At 36.9% G+C, this 8,736-nt stretch overlaps 1 pseudogene; it reads right to left on the minus strand.

Moving 5' to 3' along the window:
- Window positions 1-5,251: 5,251 nt before the first annotated feature.
- Window positions 5,252-6,698, minus strand: LOC118551672 (histone acetyltransferase type B catalytic subunit-like; annotated as a pseudogene).
- Between the last annotated feature and the right edge of the window lie 2,038 nt (window positions 6,699-8,736).

Genomic DNA, 8,736 nt, shown 5'->3' on the forward strand with positions numbered 1-8,736 from the left:
GGCATATGGCAAGATGGCTACATGTTTGATATTTCCGGTATGACAAGCAGACTGTTAGATATTAATTTATTTCTCAGTTCTGCTACTTATTAGTTGTATAATCTTAAATAAGTTCCTTAACTTTGGGGTGCCTCATTTTCTTCATCTATAAAGTGTGTGTAATCTTAATGTCTATATCTAAAGTTGACAAAAGTAATTGAAACAATACTGCAGTTTATCAGATATCAAATCAAATTTGTTACTGCAACCATATAAGAAATGTCACATTTGAAGGTAAAATCACCTAATTAGAATTAACAAGCCTACCGTCAAGAAACAAATGTTATACTTGATAACAATGCCTGAAGAGACCTTTCAGGAAACTGGTGCTTGTTTTGTTGTCTAAAGGGTCTCTGCCTCACAGATGTGAAAGAATATCTTTTCTGGCAGGTCAGGAACCTTGGAAATTTGGGGGCAACTCTGGGGACTGCTGCACAGTAAGGTATTGCAAACAGATGGAGATGAATTTCTTGGTCCTCATTCTATAGCTCTGGATAAGGTAAAAATGGTAAAGGGCATTTCTGAAATAATAGGGACCATTTAAAACAGAGCTTTGGGGGCACTTAGGTGGCTCAGTTGGTTAAGTGTCTGACTCTTGGTTTTGGCTCAGGTCATGATCTCAGGGTCATGAGACTGAGCCCTGCATAGGGCTCCATGCTCAGTCAGGAGACTGCTTGAAGATTTTCTCCCTCTGCCCCTCCACCCATGTGCTCTCTCTCTCTCTCTCTCTCAAATAAGTAAATAAATCTTTTAAAAAAAATAAAACAGAGCTTTGTATTCCTTTCATAATCTTCCAGCAAAAATTTTCAGGTCTCGGTAGCTTCTCACCCTGAAAGTTGTTAATTATACAGTAAGAAGGAATGTGTATATTTAGTGATGTTTTTGATGCACTTATGTGACTATCTGAGGTTGTGTGTAAAAAGAACACACTCTGAAAGCCCAGGTTCATAAACAAAATTAATTTGTTACCATTAAGATTGATTTACTTTGAAATTTTATTTAGAAAATTTTCCTAGATGTTGGAAACTGATTTAAAGGAATAATATAAGTAAAAACCTTTCTGATAATCATGATGGTAATAGCGGTATATAAAGTAAGACTATGTCTACTTTTTGCTATATTTAAAAGTTGTATAGAAAATGATTACTCAAACAGTAAGTTAAAGTGAGAATGATTATTGCTTTTTGGAGGAGGAAACCAGAGGAGTGACAGTCAAAGAAAAGAAATTGTCCCCAAACTAAGAAACGGGCAAACTATATATTCTGCATCTTTGTTTCAGCTTGAAAAAAAATTACTGGCACTAACATTGCTTAGTGATCTGTTTCCAATCTCTGTTGACTATGTTTCATGCTTTCCTGATAGATGTCCCTATTTACGCACTATTGCTGGAAGATAAAACCAAGCCCCAATATCAGGCAGATATATTTTGAACATTTGCTACTTAAATGCACCTGCCTTTTATCTTCTGACTGATAGCATGTACCATCCTGTTACAAACTTCCTTGATAATAATTGGAACATTATGTGTTTAAGGACATTATGTGTTTAAAACTTTGTGAAAGGAAATGTTAATTAGTATAAAAATCTACTTGTTTATGTAAGCATTTCTAGTTCCCACATTTGTAATCATTTCATTTCAAAATCCTTTCTGACCTGGCACACTCTCTTTCAAATGACTTTGTCATCTTCTTGGTTCCCTTGCTGGTGAGTTAATAAAATTTGACACCTTAGAGATAAATTTATTTAAAGCAAATTTTTATCAGATAATATACAAAGCATGTAACAATTGTTAAGACATAGGTCTAGACCAATAACCAACACTGGCTATAAGCAAATAGTATGGCCATAAGAATGTATACTGGCTGCCCACCTCTAGTGCAAGAACAGGAGAAAAGAACTTCCTGGAGATATAGAGAAAAACACTCAGATATAGAGAAAAAACTTCCACTCAGATATAGAGAAAAACAAACTAGTCAGTGAGTCACTGCCAGGGCCAAAGAGGGCTGAGAAATTGCTGGTCAAATGTGTGGGAACATGGTGGTGAAGGACAGAGTGTTTCCAGGGGAGAGAATTGAACTCCCTCTGACAAATCTCTGGTCAAATGTGTGGGAACAAGGTGGTAAAGGACAAAGTGTTTCTAGTGGAGAGAAATGAACTCCCTCTGATAAATCTCTGGTCAAATGTGTGGGAACATGGTGGTAAAGGACAAAGTGTTTCCAGTGGAGAGAAATGAACTTCCTCGGACACATTGCACACAGGGATACAAGTTTGAGTTTGCTTCATTTTGGGGATTTTGTGTTCCTGAGTTGATACTAAAAGCCTACTTACAACAAATGGCTAGTGAAACTGTGAGGTAGACTACTTAGAGTGATTTAATAGTAAGATTTAGAAAAAAAAAAAGTAAAACTGCTGAAGATCTGACAACTGCATTATCACAGTGCACAGGAATTAAAAACAACAACAACAACAACAACAACAAGCAGCTCTTGTCCCACTCTGAGATAGCAGGTTAGAGTTGCAGTATAGACCCAGCTCTTCTTGGGATTAACAAGCCAAGAGCGGGACCCTTTGTGGTCTTTCTTGAGGACTCTAAAGTGACAAGGAGCCATCTGACTCTCTAGGAGACCCATAAAAGAAGGACTAGGTTGTATCAGAATTATTCTTATATGTACATTAAATAGAGGTTATCATCATTTTCTCATAAAAATATATGTGTGAGACTATTCACAAGGCCCACTGTCAAGCCTTTATAAATTGTCAAGGAGGTTTATTCCAGGATGGTTACATATTTGATATTCTCAATATAATAGGCAATTTGATAGATAAGAATTTATTTCTCAGCTCTGCCACTTATTAGTCATGTGACTGTAAGTAAGTTCCTTAACTTGTATATTACCTTAGTTTCCTGAGTACATAAATATAAAATGTGAGTAATCTTAATATCTACCTCTAGGGTTGATACAAGTAATCAAAACAATATTGTAGTTCACTTGAAATGAAAACATCTGAGAATTTCCAGGAAACTTCTGAAAAAGAAGTGGGGAAGACTAATGCCATCATATATGAAGCCATGTAAACAAAGTGACAATGATTAAAAGTGTTTAGTACTAACCTACCTAGGTATATAGTAAGAGGCTAATGAAGGCATAACAAGAGTAGAAGAAAGAGAAAACAAAGCCCCAAATGAACTACAGAGTATCTGAAGGTACACATAGTTTATTAATGTATGTGAATAGAGATGAGAAATCCGGCATGGATTTTCTATGCTCTGGAAAAAGTCCTTGGGGTATTTGTCTGTGCTTAATTCCTGGTTTTCTACTAAAGCAGTGCTTTTAATAAGACTCTTTTGTTTCAGGATTACTAATTGCTCTCACCTTTGGTGGCCTTGTCATTTCCTCCTATAACTCCAAGGAGGCTTGAAACTTTGTTTTGAATGGGCAATATTTGAAGATACTGGATTAAGGACAGGACAGAGCAGAAGAATCAGCAAAGAAATGTTTATATCAAAGAAGGAATTTTTTTAAAAGTTTTTATTTAAATTCCAGTTAGTTAACACATAGCATAATATTAGTTTCAGGTGTACAATTTAGTGATTCAACACTTGCATACAACAGTGGGTGCTCATCACAGTAAGTGCACTCCTTAATCTCTATGACCTATTTCACCCATCCTCCCCACCCGCCTCCCCTCTGGTAACAATCAGTTTGTTCCCTATAGTTAAGAGTCTGTTTCTTGCTTTGCCTCTCTCTCTTTTTCCCCCCTTTGTTCATTTCTTTTGTTTCTTAAATTCTGTATATGAGTGAAATCATATGATATTTGTCTTTCTCTGACTGACTTATTTCACTTAGCATAACACTCTCTGGCTCCATTCACATCATTGCAAATGTCAAGGTTCCATTCTTTTTTATGGCTGAGTAATATTCCATGATACCACATTTTTTAATCCATTCATCAGTCAATGGACACTTGAGCTGTATCCATAATTTGGCTATTGTAGATAATACTGCTATAAACATTGCAGTGTGTGTATCCCTTTGAATTAATATTTTTTTATTCTTTGGGTAGGTACTTAGTAGTGCAATTGCTGGATTGTAGGGTAGTTCTATTTTTAACTTTTTGAGGAACCTCCATACTGTTTTCCAGAGTGGCTGCACCAGTTTGTATTCCCACCAACAGTGCAAGAGGATTCCTTTTTCTCCACATCCTCACCAACACTTGTTTCTTGCGTTATTGATTTTAGCCATTCTGTGACGTGATACCTCATTGTGGTTTTGATTTGTATTTCCCTGATGATGAGTGATGTTGAGCATCTTTTCATGTGTCTGTTGGCCATCTGGATGTCTTCTTTGGAAAAATATCTATTCATGACGTCTGCCCATTTTTTAAGTGGATAATTCATTTTTTGGTGTTGAATTCTATAAGTTCTTTTTTATCACAACTAAACATTTATTATACCATTAAGAAGGAAAGCAATTACACTGATATATCAGAAGCTATATATATTTTTAAATGTAATATATGTGCATAGACTCTAAGCAGTATTTTAAATATACAATCTCTCCAAAAGAAAATATTCAACCAAAGATAAGATAGATAACTTTTAATATAAGTAAATGTTACAAGATTTTAAATGGCCAAACTGTGGAAAGAGCCAAGATGCCCTTCAATACATGAATGGATAAAGAAGATGTGGTCTATATATACAATGGAATATTACTCAGCCATCAGAAAAGATGAACACCCAACTTTTGCATCAACATGGATGGGACTGGAGGAGATTATGTTAAGTGAAATAAGTAAAGCAGAGAAAGTCAATTATCATATGGTTTCACTTATTTGTGGAATATAAGGAATAGCATGGATGACATTAAGAGAAGGAAGGGAAAAATGAAGAGGGGGAAATCAGAGGGGGAGATGAACCATGAGAGACTATGGACTCTGAGAAACAAACTGAATGTTTTAGAGGGGTGGGGGGGTGGGGGAATGCATTAGCCCAGTGATGGGTATTAAGGAGGGCATGTATTGCACGTAACACTGGGTGTTATATGCAAACAATGAATCGTGGATCACTACATCAAAAACTAATGATGTACTGTATGGTGACTAACATAACATAATAAAAAAGAAGATTTTAAAATTAAAGTCATCATTAGCTTTTCCACAACACAATGTACAGAAATTTGCAAACTTCCTGTACAGAGCAGAATAATCTTTACTCTTGAATGAGGTATTCAATAACACTTTGGTAATCTTTCACAAGTTCCTGAAAGCTTTCGTCCAGCTGTTCATGTTGCATGCTTATTTCTATTTGGTTCATCTGGTTTGTCAGTTCTTCTGGTCTGAGACATTTTCTCATTTTAGCAAGATCTCTCTCCTTTTTCTTATATGGGCTAATTAGTCTTCTTTTAAAGTCCAGTCTATAGCTTCTGTATTGTTCAGCATCACTCATGTCAGTTAACAGTAGTCAAAAGAATTTCATAAACCCGTCTAGCATGTTGCTTCTTTATTTTGAACTTCTGTTGTGCCTCTATTGCCATATGTTTGTTGAACCCTTGCATCAACTTTTCCTGAGAAAAACAGGGCAAATCTTGACAAAGCTTCACAAGCACAAAGTCTCTTAATTTCACATACCTTTTGGATGGATCTTCCTCTGTAATATCAAGAAGAGAAGAAGATGCAATTGCGTATCTATGAACTGTTTCAAAAAGTTGAACACCATGACCTAGACCTTGAAATGGAGTCAGTACCAGCATCTAACTTACACTGGGTTGAGTTTTGTCTGGGTACACATAGTACTTACAGACTCATGTAGCCTATGGTCACAAAGAGCATAGCTCCATCCTTATTATACTTCTCAAATACTAGAAAGTAGTGCCGTCTTTCATCATCCATGTCAATAAAACTGGCAGTTTCAATAAACCACATCAAAAAGGTCTGAGGCCTTTCATGATATTCTCGGAAGACTCTACATGTCATGTCAGCCTTGTATATCTGAAAGGTAAAGTTCCCCTCCTGTTGGACTGAGAACAGAATATATATGGCATAAGGTTCTAAATGGCGTGAAATCAACTTCTTTTTCCAGTAAAGAGAGAAAAATCATTCATGTTTGTACAAAACCCAGGTAGAATTATTTGTCTAGTTTTGCCCTCTACATCATTAGCTTCTACACAATCAAAGTTTTCATCAACTTTAGATGCACACTCAACACAGAACATTGTTGACAGGCTACCAGCATTAGAGTATAACAGGATCTTTAGACTTTTTTTTATTAAGGTTTTATTTATTTGACAGAGAGAGACACAGTGAGAGAGGGAACACAAGCAGGATGAGTGGGAGAGGGAGAAGCAGGCTTCCTGCTGAGCAGGAGGTCCGATGAGGGGCTCGATCCCAGGACCCTGGGATCATGATCTGAGCCAAAGGCAGATGCTTAACGACTGAGCCACCCAGGTGCCCCGGATCTTTAGACTCTTGTAACCAAAAGCAGTTTCGTCATCTCCAAAGAGTTGATGGGTATATTCAAGAAGGAAAGTTCTAATGTCATTCTCAAGATCTTCAAGAAAATGAACTAATTTTAGTTGGTGTCACATTTGAATTCTGCCAGTTTTTTCACTACACTCGTATAAAAACAAAAATTTCTCCATACTACCATATCTGACCATTTCTGAGCTACAAGCACTTATGGCTGAAGAAGGATGAATCTATAAGCTCTTTATATATTTTGGATACTAACCCTTTATCAGATATGTCATTTGAAAATATCTTTTCCCAGTCTGTAGGTTGCCTTTTAATTTTGTTGACTGTTTCCTTCACTGTGCAAAAGCTTTTTCTTTTTTTACTCCTATATTGTTTTATTTTCTAATTTAAATTCAATTTATTAACATATAATGTATTATTAGTTTCAGAGGTGGAGGTCAATGATTCATCACTCTGATCTAATACCCAGTGCTCATTACAACAAGTGCTTTCCTTAATGTCCATCACCCAGTTATCCCATCCCCCACCCCCTCACATCCACCAACCCTCAGTTTGTTTCCTATGATTTTTTAAAATTTTATTTTATTATGTTATGTTACTCACCATACAAAACATCATTAGTTTTTGATGTGGTAATCCACGATTCATTGTTTTCGTATAACACCCAGTGCTCCATACAGTACGTGCCCTCCTTAATACCTATAACTGGGCTAACCCATCCCCCCACCCACCTTCCCTCTAAAACCCTCACTTTGTTTCTCAGAGTCCATAGTCTCTCATGGTCCATTTGTCCCTCCGATTCCCCCCCCTTCATTTTTCCCTTCCTTCTCCTAACGTCCTCCATGCTATTCTTTATGTTCCACAAATAAATGAAACCATATGATAATTGACTTTCTCTGCTTGACTTATTTCACTTAGCATAATCTCCTCTAGTCCCATCAATGTTGATGTAAAAGTTGGGTATTCATGCTTTCTGATGGCTGAGTAATATTCCATTGTATATACGGACCACATCTTCTTTATCCGTTCATCTGTTGAAGGGCATCTTGGCTCTTTCCACAGTTTGGCTATTGTGGACATTGCTGCTATGAACATTGGGGTGCATATGGCCCTTCTTTTCACTACATCTGTGTCTTTGGCGTAATTACCCAGTAGGGCAATTGCTAGGTCATAGGGTAGCTCTATTTTTAATTTTCTGAGGCACCTCCACACTGTTTTCCAAAGTGGCTGTACCAACTTGCATTCCCACCAACAGTGTAAGAGGGTTCCCCTTTCTCCACAACCTCTCCAACATTTGTTGTTTCTTGCCCTGTCCATTTTTGCCATTCTAACTGGTGTAAGGTGGTATCTCAGTGTGGTTTTAATTTCGATTTCCCTGATGGCTAATGATGATGAACATTTTTTCATGTGTCTGTTAGCCATTTGTATGTCTTCTTCAGAGAAGTGTCTGTTCATATCTTCTGCCCACTTTTTGACTTGATTAATTGTTTTTTGGGTGTTGAGTTTGAGAAGTTCTTTATAGATCTTGGATACCAGCCCTTTATCTGTAGTGTCATTTGCAAATATCTTCTCCCATTCTGTGGGTTGCCTCTTTGTTTTGTTGACTGTTTCCTTTGCTGTGCGGAAGCTTTTGATCTTGATGAAGTCCCAAAAGTTCATTTTTGCTTCTGTTTCACTAGCCTTTGGAGATGAATCTTGAAAGAAGTTGCTGTGGCCGATGTCAAAGTGGTTACTGCCTATGTTCTCCTCTAGGATGTTGATGGATTCCTGTCTCACATTCAGGTCTTTCATCCATTTTATCTTTGTGTATGGTGTTAGAGAATGGTTGAGTTTCATTCTTCTGCATGTGGCTGTCCAATTTTCCCAGCACCATTTATTGAAGAGACTGTCTTTTTTCCATTGCATATTTTTTTCCTGCTTTGTCGCAGATTATGTGACCATAGAGTTAAGGGTCCATATCTGGGCTCTCTATTCTGTTCCATTGGTCAATATGTCTGTTTTTGTGCCAGTACCATGCTGTCTTCATGATCACTGCTTTGTAATATAGCTTAAAATTGGGCAACGTGATGCCCCCAGCTTTGTTTTTCTTTTTCAACATTTTATTGGTGATTCGGGGTCTTTTCTGATTCCATACAAATTTTGATATTGTTTCTTCCAGCACTTTGAAAAATGTCATTGGAATTTTGATTGGGATGGTATTGAAGGTATAGATTGCTCTGGGCA

This window comes from Halichoerus grypus, chromosome X, assembly GCF_964656455.1.
Source record: "Halichoerus grypus chromosome X, mHalGry1.hap1.1, whole genome shotgun sequence".
NCBI lineage: Eukaryota > Metazoa > Chordata > Mammalia > Carnivora > Phocidae > Halichoerus > Halichoerus grypus.